Below are 17285 nucleotides of genomic sequence, written 5' to 3'. Positions count from 1 at the left end.
GTGGAAAATTCGTATTTCCTCCAACCCAAACGGAATACGAATTTTCATTCGAATCAAAAATACTAATTTTTTGTCATTTGTCGATTTCATTCGGAATTGCTCTATAAACAAAATTAGAAAGCTCTTTCCCTGTTGAAAATTAGAAAGCTCTTTTCCGTTGAATTCAACAAAAGGCGTTTTTGAAAAAATGAGTGTTTATTTTTTAAATAATTTTGTTAGATACTTTTTGAATGAAAATTTGAACAATATTTTACAATTCAACCTTTGAGCAACATTTTGTAGGTCTTATAGTTTTTTAGTTAGAAATTTAATTTAAAAAAAAGTTGAAAAAAAAGTTTAGATCTTTTCAAAATGTCGCCTAGTTTTTTTTAAGATTTCAAGTATGCAAAGTGACTTGAATGGCTAATGTTTTTACACCCACACAGTTTCCCTGCAACCTGAAATAGTGCTGCCAATGGCTAGTCGAGTTGGCATAACATTCGTCAATTGTAGAGGAGTGTACTATTGAGTGTACTATAGTTATTTAAATTAGCTCCAATGAACTTATCCTGTTCAGTAAACTCTGTTTGAAATGCCAAATTTGTTGCGAAAAAGTAATGCATAAATCGCCGGTAATGTCGACAGCGTCCATTGGATTGCGGTATGCACACTTTATTCCCGCGGACATCTTCGCTGTTGCGTTCATTAAGTATCAATCGGCCCCTGGCATTGCCTTGAATCGCTACGATTGATCGTCGTCGGAATTTCACCTAGTCCAAAATGTATGTACTGCGCGTACCGAAATTGCTCCGGCTCGAATCCAGAGTACGCGAAGTGGGGAATAAATTTTGTCTGTTGGTTTTATTGCATCGTAAAATAAACCCACAGTTTACTCGTACCTCTCCTCGGTCCTACTCCCGTCCTGCATTTCACGGCAAATTTTTCAACCGAAATGCTAACATGAGTGAAAAATGATGGTGTTCCATGCGAACTCACTTCATGTTTTAATTAGACGCCACGAGTTTTATTTTTGAACGCCACAAACAGCAGACGAACGCCGGGGCATACGCGCTCTTTTTTTATAGGTTTTGGCGAGAACAGACAACCGCTGACATACGATCGATAGAAAGTACCTCGTGCGGCGGAATAAAGGGTCCATGGGGAAGTCAATGTTCGATGGAGAAAATGCGGCTATTTCGGGTGGTAGATGAGGAAGAGAAAGCCGGCATCCGTGCGTTTGTTTTGATTTGCGCTAGAGCTGGATAATTAATTTGCTAATAGACGCAAGTTGCACGTGGTTCTCATGGGGAATGCCCTTGAACCGAGCACAAATCAATTTATATTTTATTGGTAGAGCAGCGAGAATGACTCGTGTAAAGTTGAACTGTTTTTTTTCTATGAGAATAAACGAGTTTCGGGGAGTAAAAAATAATTGGATTCCGGAAGTCGAGGTGCGGTGTTTGTGAGGATACATGTGTCGGATTTGATTGCATTTGCGGCTCTCAATGGAACATTTTTAACACTTTCCAATTCTGTTCTTCATCAGAATATATTTCATATTAATATTTTTTTATTGAATCAAATACATTCGATCCTAATTGATTCAACCGAGCGAGAGTTAAGGGCCTCGAGGCATTTCACGTGTTTCGCTCTAGATAAATATTTACCGCGTTGAGCTGCAATCCCACTGGGCCAGGAAGAAATTGCTCTAAGTATAGCCAAGTAGACTTCAACAAAAGAAATACTCGATGGTCTAATGAAACTCTAATTGGCTGCAGTATATATTCCTCCCCTCGCGGAAGCAAGATGTAATTCGTTCGGCATACACGAAACAGAAATCGATGCTCCTTCTTGCCTTGGACAAAATTTCACACCTTTCCCGATGTTCCAAGCCTCAATCCAGGATGCGCTAAATTCAAATTAAAACCAATCGTATTCTGCTCGAGTTTTTGCTTCTTTTCCCACGTCAGTGATGTTCCACACAAAATGGCACTACGGTGAGCTACTGACAAATTGCAAATTAATTAACGCCGCTCGTCCCCTACCGTTCGTGCTTTGGCTTTCGATATTCTTGGCCGGGTTCGAAAGTACTCTCCGCACCGCGGGGAGCTGCCCCGGAAAACTAACCAGAATCTCAAAGAGAGCGTGTGAAACGATTCGATTCTGTCCATCTTGTTTTGATAAATTGGACATACCCAGCCGGGGATGGTTATTTCTTCCCCCTGCTGTAAGCTAATAAATCAAACCCTCGCCCGTTTCATCCGTTCCATCGCACCTCGTTTGAACGCTCAGCGATCGACGGGGCCGATTCGTGTGTTGGGCAGGGAGCTCAGTCAGTGGTAATTTCCATCATCGATCCAAATCTTAGCAAAGCTATGTCTCAATTAGCCAACCAACTGTTTAGGTATCTGTCCGAACGGTATATAGTCGGTGCAGTTAAAGAGAACATTTCATATCGATTCGATTATAATATCTTGTTATGGATAGGGATCAAATTGTGGCAAATTTATTTTCATCCTGCACCAGGACCAGGATGGTTATTCTCCTTTAGATTGAAATCACACATTTTGAATTGCCAAAATAATCCCTCACATGTTTTACTGGTGGAGTATGTTCATAATAAGCTTTCACAAGCAAACGATATGTTTAGTCCGCTTTTTGACGTAGAACTACGTCTTTCAGGAAGGGTGCCAAATCAGAATACAGGTCACATTTTTATGAAATAAAGTTAACGTTAATAACTACTTTCACTGTGAACGAATTCTCATGATTTGCATGCCAATCAAATCGGAAATTCTCTAAGATTTGTTTGATATGCTATACATTACAATTCGCTAATCTCTAAACGGTTTCAATTCAGTAAAACTGGAAGAACCTTTTTCCCATACATTTATTCTGCGGATTGGTGTGCTAATCCTACCCATATTTCGAATGCTTATAACTCTAACATTTCTTAACCGATCGGAAAGAAGTTTGCATCAATTGATAGGAAATACGCGTCTATCGCAATTAATAAAATATTATTTTCCATGAGATGAACAATTGAATAACTGTAAAATGTCAAGCGTTATTTAAACGCCTTAACTGTCAAGTTTTGATTGGCCCGATTTACGGTTTCCCCAACACAGACTTCAAAATCGAAGTACCTGAGGAAATACGCTCTGCGAATATACATGCAAGTCGGGGGTATTTTTGTTTCCACCAAGCTTATTTCCCTAACACAGACTTCTAAATCAATGTGCCTGGGGGAATCCGCTTTGTAAAAAGATGTAAGTCGGGGGTATTTTTTGCCCACTGAATTGTGTTTCCCTAACACGAACTTCAAAATTAATGTACCTGCAAATATACATGCAAGTCGGGGGTATTTTTTGGTGTTAAGTAGAGATGTCTAAATTTTTCGTTTATTCGATTATCGATTAATCGTGGGGCCAAATAATCGATTCATTCGAATAATTGTCTTTCAGAATTCGATTAATCGAGCGAATATTTATTTCTTGTAATCGAGATGAACAGACATTTATAATAAAAAAAAATTATGCAGAATATGCAGAATAGTAGTTTTTGAATGGTAATTTAGTAGATTGATAAATTTACCATTTCGTGATTTTTTGCGGGCGATTGAAAAAAGAGCACATCATGCAAATGATGCAAAATATTTTAATTGCACCAACATACAATTTTTTGTGTTCAAAACTACCTGTTCTTCGAATGTTGTTGAAATAGCAGATTTATTTGAAAATTTCTACTTGGTCCCTATAACTACTAGTTCAAAAGAAGTATTTTTGTAGAATCATTGACCACTAGTATTTTCCTTGGCACTCTGAATTTGAATACTACCACTTTAGTACGGGAGATTAGATCACATCCTTCTATTCCGCTATTTACTCCTGCAGAAGCTGAATTCTTCTCCCCAGTCTCCTCCACCATCCGGAAATTATTTTTATGCTTCAACCGTAAGTGGTTTAGCATAATCGATGAATTTCGACAACCAAAGTTTAAATTTTGCACTGTATTTTTTGAAAAAAATTGTTTCCTTTTTCATTAATCTCGATTACTGTGATAATTATTCGATGTATTCATAATCTGATTTTTCATTATTCGATACAAAATTACTCGGATAAAATTGCAGATATTCGATTATTTGAATTAATCGAACGATTGACCGACGTCTTTAGTGTTGAGTACTTTTGCACTCGCTTGTCGTTGTGCAGACCGGTATATATTTCCCTAAAACGTACTTTTAAACTGAGAAGCCAGGGAAAATCGTCATTTCAGATACTAGAGGTGAATGAACTTTCGCGGTTTGAGAACCGTTTGATCGTTTGACAATTCTTCCGTTCACATATATTGGTGTCCCGGGCATCATGTCAAACGTAAAAGGAGTTCATCAAATTTATTTGTAACGAAGAACATAATCTATTACAAAAATTTCCATGCATTCTAAAATAATATTCGAAGTGGTAAACAAGTGGATTGCATAATATAATTGCGTAGTTCTACGTCGAAAATATGCGGTCGTGTCCTAGATATAACTAAAAATGAACGAAAAAACAGAAGTAGCGAAAGCCGCAAACGCTTTTTATTCGGAACGAACCTCGACATTTTTAATATGCTTTTTTTTCAGAATTACATTTAGGGGAAGTGTGGTTAAATTGAACACCCTAAGGAATATGCCCATTTACTACTTCCACATACCGCTATAAACTCCGTTCTTCGAAGAATATTAAAAAATTGTTGTTTAAGATATCAAACAGTTTTTATTATAAAACAAGAAGTGGGTTATATCTGTGATATAACCGCAAGGTAGACGTAGGACTACCGTTGGCACGGTAATCATTTATTTGAAATTGCATCTGAATCAATTCTTAATGAATAAATGAATGAATGAATGAATATTTTGAAAGATTGTTGAAAGGTTTTCTTGTTAGTGTTTGGGTGGATGAGTATAAGTATGGAATTGTTATTAACATAGAATTCAACTCTTTCGAACTTGTTGGTCCCAAAACGAACCGATGGAATTTGAGTGGCCTTGAAAAAGCAACTGAATATGTTTGATACATGATTCATTTTTGTTTTCGTGAGAATAAGATTTTTCATGATCACTACATGTGCAGAATAGAAACTGAGGGCGGTGATCACGGTGAAAACGAAATAAAGTATATAACCTTGCATAAAATCCATTTATTTTTTATCGTGATGTGGCAATTTTTCATGACTGTTCCATGCGAAAGCAGAACAGAAACATGTGCTATTGGATTGCATCACGGGAACACCAAGTCGAATGCGTAAATGGGTGCGAATATTCCTTTGCTCGGACGCATTCACACGCAAACATTTTTTCATGACTGTTCCATGCGAAAGCAAAACAGAAACTGTAAGTAAAATTACTCACGCCTTGCATTTGTCCGTTATGGTTTCCCAAGCACTATTGTAAGGAAGCAAAAGAAATCACAGCTTGCATGTATTCGCTATGACGGTTTCTCCAGGTGCCAATATTTTACGTCCGTGTTTTGGAACACATTGCGATCACCAATCATCATCAGTTAGCTAGTTATGATTTCGATAGTTTGGTTTCAAAGCAATTTTGAAGCTATTGAAACGGTTTTTTGGACCAATAAGTGACAATCACATAACTCGTTGACATTTTATCTTTCGAATGAAGTGACTATTATACCACTCCATTCAACCGGTAAAGAGGCATTAACGTTCAAAACCTTGCAGTCCAGCGTCACTCTCTCGTTTTCAAAACATTGAACTTACACCCCGGTACAGAAATGAAAGACGTAGTCCTACGTCAAATAATGAAAATAGTACAAATTTCATTAAAAGTGAAATAGTTGTAAAATCAAACATTTTTTTAGTGTGCGTTTAAAATGATCACCTGTACACATCATGTTAAATGGGTTAGATTTGTACGTTGTTTCATGTCCAAATTTGTTTGAATCATTATTGAGAAAGTAGGTATATCCATGAAATAATCTGGGCCTACTCACCGAGAATAGTATTTAGAATTTTCTCATACTTACAAAAACGTAGTAAGAAACACATAACTCTTCACACATTAAGGTTTGGTTTTGGTTGGGATGGCATATTTTCCCAGGGTCAAAGCCCCAAAAGGAACACCTTGAAGGGCATCTGATAACGTATATCCGTTCCAGAAAACATAACATTGAAAGTCGTTATTCGGTGGTGGCTCATTTTGCCCCAAACAACAAAGTAATTTAGAATGAGAATTAATCGCTGAAATCAAAGAAAATATCAGTTTACCTGTAATCGAATATGTGAACAGTCGTCCAAATTGATAATTTGCTGGAGATATCAGGTCGAATAACTTAAATTTCACGGGCAATTCTTTAAATACGATGCGCGCAAAATTACATCCGAATGGCTACCGTGAAAGAAATTCCTGTTTTATTTATATTATTTCTACATTTGACTGTTTCATGCATAACAGGGTGTCTCAAATAGCTTTATGTGCTAAGAATTGTGTAATCATGAAGTATCGATTGGTTTTCAGTTGAATTATCGGAATTTGAGCACCGGTTCATTTTACCAGCCCTGTTCATTTTAACCGAATTTCCCCTACATATTTTCTAAGTTTGATATCAAATGAAAAAAAGTATATGGGACTTGGCCTAGAGGCGCGGACGGATATTTGACGTAGGACTTTGAGACAATTGCTTTTGAATTGAGTTTTTGTAGCTGTTCAGAACAGATATCCGTAAATTTTACTCATTCAATACTCTAAATGGTGGCACCAGAAAATCCTTTGTTATTCAGTTATTTGAACTGAACTGAACTTCAAACGTGTTGTGAGAATTGTAGTGGTAAAAAAATCCGGAACCAATAATTATTAATACTTTCTATTTTTAATAGTAAACTGTTGAAGAAGATAGATAAAACTCGACATTCTCTGAATTTATTGTATCCGATGTTCATAAATGTACATAAAAATCTATATCAATATAACCGTTCCTTCAGAAAAATCAATCGGTCGCTTTTTTTTCTTTAGTTTATCCTATGATCTATTTTGTTTTCTATCATATAATAAAATATCTATCAACGTTTTACCGTTTAAACCAGGCTCTCGTCGGAACTTTAGGAATAATTGAGTGTCGCCATTTTCTAAGTCATCTCCTTCCCACTGATTCTGATAAGTGCTTGCCATCGGTAAATGTAGAATAATTTTTAGTATGCATCGTCTCACCTTGTCCGCAACGAAAACACATATAACAACGCATAAGGAAACCAGACCATGGAGTAGAGATGGGTAAATAAGTTCACTGTGATGAACGACTCAGTCGCTAACCGGTTACCTTAGTGAACCAGTTCTTCTGATCCGTTCCTTCCTTTTTTGGTTCAGCCGTATCACAGCCGTAATAGTAACGACATTTTTCAATTTTCAAAAACAATCCGGTAAGGGTTATTGCGGCAACACGTAAACTCAATAAATCAAATTGCTTTCCCACTAGAAGATATTTCGTTTAGCAAATTAGTTAATCGTCTAAGCTTCTTCCGGTTCTTTTTTTTCTGATAAACAGAAAGCACATGGATATTGCACATTAATTTCACATTTTTCTATCCCATTTGTTTATTTCAGGCTCATTAGCATATTAGCTGTAACAAAGCCGAATTTTAATCGTGTACATATCGCATGGTTATCATATCTATAATTAGCACATTACCCTGATGCGGAGCAGTTGTATGGATGAATCGATCTTATTTCTACCGTGAATCGATCTTCATCGCTAATGATTGTTGCGTGGACGTAGTTCACTGTAACAACACAAAGATGGTCAATGAGGGCCCTGAGTTTTGAACTCACGATCGATCGCTTACTAAACGAACGCGCAACCAATGTGGCTACGGAGACCCCCCATTAATTCCACATTAAGAGCTGTAAATTGAAAATTTTCAGTTTTTCGGAAAATCTAATTTAATTGCAATGATCCTTAGTTCAAATTTTAAATTGACCATACATTAACAAAATAAACATTTTTGCAGTTTTGCTTCTGAATGATAATATCGTTGGAGAAAACTACAAATTATCCAAGCTTTCTCGTTATATTCACTGGTTCCGTCCAGTACAATCTGCTTTCCACATGTTCATCCGTTCATTCATGTTCATATGTTCATTCGTTTCCAAACAGTTCGCTCCCAATTCAGCTCGTACGGCGAACTACCGTTTTGTCTGAAATTCCGAACACCTTATTTTTAAATGTGAACTTACTAAACGGTAATGTTATAAATAATTTAATAATGAAAACCCTGACCTTTTCGAGTATAGGCTTCATTTTAACATCATTTACAGGTATCATACAGCCCATAACTTATAATACTAAGAAGTGACTATCAAAACCTGTGATAAAATGTTTGCTGTAGCAAATTCCGTAAAAAACAAACGTCGTGAAATCTTTCAGTTTTTGTAGTTGTTTCAACTATTTTGTTTGCTGTTTTCATGTTAAGTGCTAGACAAAGTAATAATCAACGATAAATGGATGAACAAATGTTCAGAATTTGAGTCAGTTACGGAATCGGAATTTGAAACAATTTTAATTGAACATATTTCTAGTTTTCTTTGCCACGAATATGTATTTGTAAATCAATTGTATTGTAGTCAAGCGAAAAAAAATGCCCTATTGTATCCAAAAATCAAATTAATTTCGCGAAACAGTACCATTTCGAGTAACGAGACACTGTTTAATGGACAACAAAGCGGTACCGTTCTTTAAGTAAGAACAACCGTTCGTTCAATATTTTTGGCAAATTAATTCTTCCGTACCGTTCGTGTACGGTTTGTCAAAATGACACATATGTGTCGCTTAGTTGTAAAACCGGCCAACTCCAAAAATAAAAAATTTACAGAAGAGACGATTTTCTGTTGCATCATGCTACCGGTTTTGCAGCACATCATGATTTTCAAACGTGTGTTTTATGGGGAATTGATTGATATTGCTGCTGTTTCTCACTACCAATAAGTGAAAAAATGTATCTAAGGTATAAAAAACCGAAAAACGAATTTCTCGAACTTGTGGAGTTCGTCGGTTTTGCCACTAGGCGACACATATGTAAAATCGAAAGAATACATACAAGCCTGCTAGCAACATCTAAAACATCATCATTTAAACCCGCACACCTGGTAAATAAATGCAGCGAATTTATATAGTTACCACTTAATGTTTATTAAGTTAATGTTTATCGAATTTCATTCATTTTATTTTACCCAGCTTTGACTCGCGCAGTTAACCCAAATAAAACTCACTGAAAAAATGCTTCTTAGCTTCAAACTATCAAATACATACATGAAACAATTCTCACCAGTCCAACGTGATAGATTCAAGACAACCTAAGTTCGTCTTCCTTTGCAACCCGTTGCATAATTTCAATCCTCAGACACGAGCGGTTAATGCGGACTTTCATCTCAGTTTTACACCACATAAAAAATACTCTCATCTCACCTCAACTCATCCAATATTTCAAACGTTTCATAAAACCAATTCCCACAGGAGCAGTAAAATTGAGTTTCAATAAATGGTGGGCGACCGTAAAACTCTATTCCAGCACGCGGCGCTTCTGCCATACGAAAGGGATTTACTGAATTCCGAAATAAGGTGAACTGCAGGTGCCTTCGCGGAACGCAACGAGATCGGAGGCCGGTCGCCTGTAGCGGGGTGATTTTTACATGCTGCCGGAAAGGAAATGTAAATTTAGTTCCGAAATTTACGAGCGTAAATGGAAACAAAACTGAGTAAAAAATAGCATTGTGCTTCGTTAAGATGCCATGTCAGGTGTTACATCCGGGAAGGGCAAACGCTATCCCCCGTGGGGGCTGGAAGTCTCCACGTTTAGTGCAAACATAGCCCTTTATGTCCAGGATTTAATATTGTACCAAATATACGTACGCTCCTGTGATGAAAAACGTGAGCTTCTCGGAAGGTGTGATTGGTTTATTTTGGTCACTAAAACCTGGAAAAGAACCCTTTTTGCTGTGGTCAACCTGTTATCTATTCATGTTTAGATTGGGTGGCCGAAAATCCCCAATTAGAGATCATTTTGTTTGCTCTTTCCTCCAAACATTAGTTAACGATTGATGGGCCTAAAATTAGATCCTAAATATAGATATTTAATGGTCAGCTGTCATGGGAGTTACTAATTAAAAAGTTCAACGCTTCCATTACTCCTCTCATCCCATCGCTCTTCCATCACTGGAATCGCAAAACCAGAAGATTCTCTGGATAAACTGCCCATAATTGCACGGCCGACGGAAGCGCCAAGATGTACAAAACTCACTTTTTCGTTGCTTTTACGGTATTTGAACGCAATAATGACGAAGCTTCCATACCTTGTTCGAGAAACAAACCATGGAAAGTATTTTATGATATGAGCTCTATGTATACTTAACATAGATTCTTTGAAGAGTTCGTTGTTCATTATCTCACAACATTCATAGATTTGAATTTTCGTGTCGATGATAAGAATAATCAGAAAAAAATTAAATTAAATTGAGATAAGCTCTCACCATGGAGGGTATCGCATACCTTAAGCGTTACTCCTCAAATTCGTTATGAAACTATCAATCCTACGCCAGGCTACGTCAAAAAAAGTAAATTTAAAAAATTAAAAGTGCCATCCCCCATCAGTAATGAGTTTGGTGGTTATGTCAACTATGCAATCAGGGGTAGTAAAGCCATGTTATTGATGTAAGCACTTCTTCACATCTTGTTGTCCTCCCACATTCTTCTGATCGATTTCTATTCGCTCTCAGTATCCAACTTATCTTCGCTCAATCTTACAACATCTCGCCTCCACCGCGAGACAGATTCTCACAGATGAGAATTCCCGATTCTCGCGAGCAATCATCATATTCGTTCTCACACAAAAAAAAATCTCACGAGAAGCGAACGTGAAAAACAGCTGTTCTCCCAAACGCGGCCATAATTCGAAAAGTAAAACGTAGAAAAACATTGACCATTACTACTGAACATGAAATCCATGTTATCCTTTATCCGCTCTCAACAGCTGCTGCGCTAGTGTATGCGAGTAAAAAAAATGTACTTTAGAAAAACAGACCATTTGCTATATTTTCTCTCTTTGTGTGTCGTTTCCTCCTACAATCTGTATGCAAATAAGAAAAAGTGTTTGCACTTTTAATTGGAAATTTAATTCGCCCAATGCCACAAGGATCGAACTACGCAATTCGATTTCGTGCCATAACAAATTCTGTCGCCCACGGACTGGCCCCCTCGCCGATCGAAAAGAAACACAGTGAAAGTTGGGACAACATTTAGATTTGTGGTTTCCGTCTTCGTTGAGCAACGAAGCAATGTTTTGAAATAAGGAGCGGTTTTCATATCCACCACCCAGTCCAGCCGCATGTCAGCATTCAGGTGAGGTTGCTTTTAGTTTGCAGGAGATGGGAAGCGGTTCCGGGTGTATTGAAAGTGTGCCACCGAATGGTGGCGTCGGTGGCGCAACAGGTGGGTTGCATCGTACGCAACATATCGAAAGAGGATGGGTTTTTATCTGCCGACAGTTGCTGCCCGTTCCGAGCGGCGATTCGGATGGTGAGATCAAGATGCCAATGCCAATAATTATAGGCCAACACTGTATTCTTATGCGAAATGATGCAAGATTATAGACTTTTGCTTTCGAAATCATCATACAGACGGACAGATACTGACCGTGGAATCAACATTGATTATCATCCGCATCCGAAGGTGTATTATTTGCGTCTATATAATATGTTTACAATGAAGCTCACCACTGGCCAATTCCACCCTTTCGACTAGAAATACCGTTTGCACTAAGTAACAGTTATCTAAATGAGGCAGTGAAACCGACTGAGTATATCCTATGGTTTACCTTCCCTACTAACGCATTTCCTGAATCCCCGAGATATTTATGAGAGTGGTGAAAAACTCTGCATCTCTCTTAAGTAAATGTTAAAACTACCATTCCTTCTCTTACCTTAGCAGTTGCAAGGAGGTGGCCAGGACATTTATTAACTGTTGAAAGGAGGATATCTTCATCTGAGAGATATTGCTTATATTAAATCTAGTAACATGCTCTATGCTAATTCTAATGATGCTAACGCTAATATCCTCAATCAATGACCTTCTTCGAAAAATTCCAACAGGAAGGACAGCTGTCCGACTAAAAGATAGTCGGTGTTCTGTCAGACCAGACTAAGTAACGTAATTATGATTTCGAGTAAATCGAACTCAAAGTTTGAAACTGTATGGTTTTAGTAGCTTTCAATCAATCTCCCCAATTGGTTTTCTACAGCTCTTAGTTACTCTTTAACAAAATCGTGTAGTTATAATATTACAAAAAAAAAACCTCCTTAATGTCAATCAAGAGGGTTTTACGACTGGCCATGTGTACTTGGTCCACTCTGACTGAACACTTTGATTATGAAATCATATAAGGTACACCGGGGCAAGTTGAAATTCGGGGTAAGTTGAAACGGAAATGATAACTTTTACCAGGAATGATGGATTGACGCGATAGAAATATTTATAGTAAACATTGAAAGATTTTCAACCCACCTTTTGACAGTCACTACCAGAATATTTGAATGATTTAACGCAATTCACGACTTCGTTTACTTTTCCTTGTGCGTGAAATCAAAACAAACATTTTTGCGCGCTAACCCAATCGGTCCGAAAACACTGATATTTTTTCAAAAATATCACCAAAATTCAGGTATCAAATAGGGATAATCAAATAGGGATAATCAAGTCAGGTATCAAATAGGGATAATCAAGTGTAGTGGTTTTGAAAACTAAACTGAAAAATCTTTATAGCTCCGTATAGCTCTGAGCATTTAAATCCAACCCATGTTTTTTTCAAAAGAATATTCTGATGCGTAGAAATCCAATATTGCATTTGAAATTCCTTCCATTTTCTGGTTGGCAGAAAAACGTGGCTTCTCTCTAGTCGCTATGGTCGCAGGCACTTGGTCCACTCTGACTGTATACTACAGGGTTTTCCAACTTTGATTTCCGAAAGTAAATTGAAATAAAACACACTTAGAATTCGAATTTCGATGAAACTTTTATTTCAAATTCAAGTTTGGTTTATGCCATTATGTGTGAAATACAACATCATTCAAATGTCCGCCTAGGGCTTCCTTGCACACCTTGATCCGGAACAGGTAATTTTCAATGACTTTTCGGCACATATGGGGCGGTATCTCGGTCATAACTTCACGAATGTTGTCTTTCAAATGTTCAAGAGTTTGCGGAGAGTTGGCATATAAACGGTCTTTCGCATAACCCCACAAAAAAAAGTCTAGCGGGTTCAAATCGCATGATCTGGACGGCCAATTGGCATCACCAAAACGCGAAATTATGCGTCCCTCAAATTTCGTTCGTAATATGGCCATGTTCGGTCGTGTTGTGTGGCACGTGGCGCCGTCCTGCTGAAACCACATGTCATCCGTATCCATATCTTCAATTTGTGGCAAAAAAAAATCGGTTAACATGCGGCCATAGCGCTCACCATTCACAGTTACCGTCTCGCCGTCCTCATTTTCAAATAAATATGGCCCGATGACTCCACCAGACCATAATGCGCACCAAACAGTGACTTTTGTGACTTTTTGCGGATGCAATGGCCTCTCAACAATCACGTGTGGATTTTCTGAGCCCCATATACGGAAATTTTGGGTGTTCACATAGCCACCGAGCTCGAAATGTGCCTCATCGCTGAAGAAAATTAGATGCGAAAATTCAGCATTTTGCTGCTGTTGTTCGTTCACCCAATCGACGCATTCCATGGTCACCACGCCATAATTTTTGTACCAGTTGGACTTTATATGGATGTAGGTGCAAGTCAAAATGCAAAATTCGCCACAATGATGTGTTTGACAAGCCCAATTGCTGAGCACGCCGTGGAATCGAAACATTCGGGTCATCCTCCACACTGGCAGCAACAGCAGTAATATTTTCGGCCGAACGCACATTACGATGATGCACAGGTTTCACAATATCCGCTACGGATCCAGTTTGTTCGAATTTACGCACTACATTAGCGATTGTGTGCTCTATAGGCCGTCCATGACGACCAAAATCCGTCCGTAATGCTCGAAAAACATTTGCCGGTTTTTCATCATTTTTATAGTATAATTTAACAAAATTAACACGTTGTGCGATGCTAAAACGATCCATATTGTAAAATGGCAGACATTCAACTAACGATATGACGCTTTGGTTGACAGCTATGTCAAACGGTTGTCAACGCAGGGCTGTATACTTTCGGAAGCCCGAAATGGATAACCCTGTATTAAAGGGTGTGTCACATCAAATTGCATCACGGAAAAAACGCTGTAGAAATTTAATTTTTAGGAATTATATCTTCAGCTTCCGCTTATAATTGGATAAGAGTGTATAGATCACGTTGGCCATGCTTCACTGTCAATTTTTCGTAAATTTGGAAAAATGTCGTCGAACGAAAAAGAGCGTCGTGAATTAATCCTGTGCACTCATTTCGAGAATCCGGAGTTGTCACATCGGGACATTGGAAAGAGGCTGGGAATCGTCCAATCCACGGTCAGCAGAGTACTAAAACGATACTTCGAGAACCTAACCATCGACCGGAAGGTGAAGAACGGCAAAAATGGATGCTCCGTCAGTGAAAAAGATCACAAGCGCGTAGTTAAGCAGTTTAGACGTGATCCGAGAAGTTCGGTCCGGGATGTCGCCAATAAGCTGAATTTGTCAAGTTCATTCGTCCAGCGGACCAAGCAGCGGGAGGGCCTGCGTACATACAAGGTTCAGAAGGCTCCTAACCGCGACGAAAGGCAAAACATGGTGGGGAAGACGCGAGCCCGGAAGCTGTACACCGAAATGCTGACGAAGCCGTATTGCCTGGTAATGGACGACGAAACCTACGTCAAAGCGGACTTTCGTCAGCTGCCGGGCCTGTTGTTCTTCTCCGCAGAGGACAAATTCAGCGTTCCGGAGGAGATTCGCAAGCAGAAACTATCCAAGTTTGCCAAAAAGTACATGGTGTGGCAAGCGATCTGCTCTTGCGGAAAGCGGAGCGCCCCCTTCGTGATGATCGGCACGGTAAACGGGCAGGTTTACCTTAAGGAGTGCCTACAGAAGCGCTTACTACCACTATTGAAGCAGCACGAGGGGAGGCGATCCGGCGTAGTGGTAACATCCATGCCTCTCACGCTAAAGGTCACGAGTTCAATTCTCACTCCCGACATTCTTCCAAAAATGGAAGTAAAAGTGACGAACCAGCCAAATGAGTTGAAAGTCACTATAATACAGATAAAAAAAAAAAAAAAAAAAAAAAAAGCAGCACGAGGGCCCGACCATCTTCTGTTCAAAAAAAACTACAACCTGACGTTGTACAGAACCTTATGGACGGGGTAAAGAGGAAGGTGCGAGCATACGGGCTTGGGCTCGAAGTATGAATAAAAAGAAAATGCCAAAAGTTGTTTAATAGCTTTTATTTTACTGTCTAAAATTTTCAAAAGGATCGGTCTACTGGGCGAATTTCTACAGCGTTTTTTCCGTGATGCAATTTGATGTGACACACCCTTTATCAGTTTTCGCTAATAGGTCAAAATAAATTTATGTCATAAACCTGGATGTTTTTAACATAAGTGTGATGTGATAAAGTAAAGTAAAGAGAATGTACGTTGAGAATTTCTTGATTGGTTGCTACCATTAACACATTTTTTTCGTATTTTGTTACTAAGTCCGGTCTGACTGAATACCGACCATATGATGTTCGACAAAATTGATGGATGGCCATATTTAATTCATGGAGCGTCAGAGTTGATGCGGTTGATGGTCATTCGGAAACTCAAGGCTAATCACAAAATCGCGGAAAGTGATTAAGCGAAAAAAAACTGAATCCTGAACGCTTTATGCTACAAGTCTTATCATGTTTACAAGATGTAACACAACCAAAACCTCAAACAACACACAGTGGCTAAAATCGGGGCTGTATGACCAGGTGATGCCACGTAACAGCAGAGACGTGTAACAATAGCAGAATGTCTAATGAAGTGTAACAATGGCAGAATGACAATGAAGTCTAGTTTATCTCAAAAAAACTGAACCTTCCAAATTGTTCCCAGTGCCATCCAATAAATAAATATTGAAGTAATAAAGCGGAAACTGAAAATAAAGAGTGCGATCACCATTGGTCATTGATGACATTGATCAGAACCGGCTGGCCAAGTTCGTGACTGAAGAAGGTATGCGTCAGCTGATGGCGGTGTCAACAGTAAGGTGAAATAATATTAGGTTGGGATAAAATAATCCATTATATTATGGGTGAACTTCAAAACTATTTTTAATATGCTTCAGATTGTCCGATTTGGGTCAAATATGCACCGTTTTGTTGTGAAATTTGTTACTATTCTAAAAGTGGCTTCATAATGTCTCTGTCATAGAGGTCTTGGTCCTTATTGGCCATTTCCACAAGATGGCTCAAGATGATATAAATAGTCGACGGTGACAACTGATTTATGCTGAACCCTGAAGTTCCGATATTCTTGAACCAAAAATTGTTTACAAATCCCTATGTTCTGCAGAACAAGTTCAATTTTTACTGCGTTGGAAATGTTGCAAATTAACACCATTTTCGGGAAGTTTTGTTTTACTGTTTCCATTGGATGAAAAGTGCAGCTGAAGCGCATCAAATGGAAGTTTACGGTGGCTCTGCACCATCGGATAGATTTTCTGGGGATTGGTTTGGACGACTTTAAAGAGATGACATTAGTGTGAAACACAAATGGAGTCTGGGTCAACAGAAAAAGTTTGAAGACGAAGAATTAAAGACATTACTCTATCAAGATTGGTGTCAAACGCAAACAGAGCTTGTATAATTATTGGGTTTAAGTCGACAAGCTGTTTCTGAACGACACAAAGCCGCAGGATACATTCAAAAGCAAGGAAATTATGTTATGGAAATAATGAACGGCACAAAAGGAAGTATTTTTGCAACGAATCGTTACCGGGGGCGGAAAATGGATTCACTACGACAAATTGAACTACGACTTGGGAAAGCCCAAGAATTACTACAGAACTCGCTTTCGCGGATAATCCGCACCTGTTTACACATACATTTGTGTTGAAACATAATAACATAAGTAGAAAAATCTTAGCTCATGAATAGTTGAAAATTGTTTCTGCCGGTCACTGTAGACGATTGAAGAAGATGCTCTCTTGATAACAGAACAGATAAAGCAGATCGGCAAAAACAAGCTGACTCATGAAACAGTAGATTATGTCATACTGTTGTAAAAGCATGTTGGTTTGCATTATCTCTACAAAGCAATT

The 17285-nt window shown here is 38.4% G+C and overlaps 1 protein-coding gene across 1 annotated transcript in view; it reads left to right on the top strand.

The window, feature by feature from the left end:
* Positions 1-17285, top strand: part of LOC129776181 (uncharacterized) — a 445403-nt gene that overhangs the window by 369047 nt on the left and 59071 nt on the right. The gene's annotated exons all lie outside the window — the stretch shown is intronic.

This window comes from Toxorhynchites rutilus, chromosome 3 (genome assembly GCF_029784135.1).
Source record: "Toxorhynchites rutilus septentrionalis strain SRP chromosome 3, ASM2978413v1, whole genome shotgun sequence".
NCBI lineage: Eukaryota > Metazoa > Arthropoda > Insecta > Diptera > Culicidae > Toxorhynchites > Toxorhynchites rutilus.
This window is presented reverse-complemented; position numbering and strand designations above follow the sequence as displayed.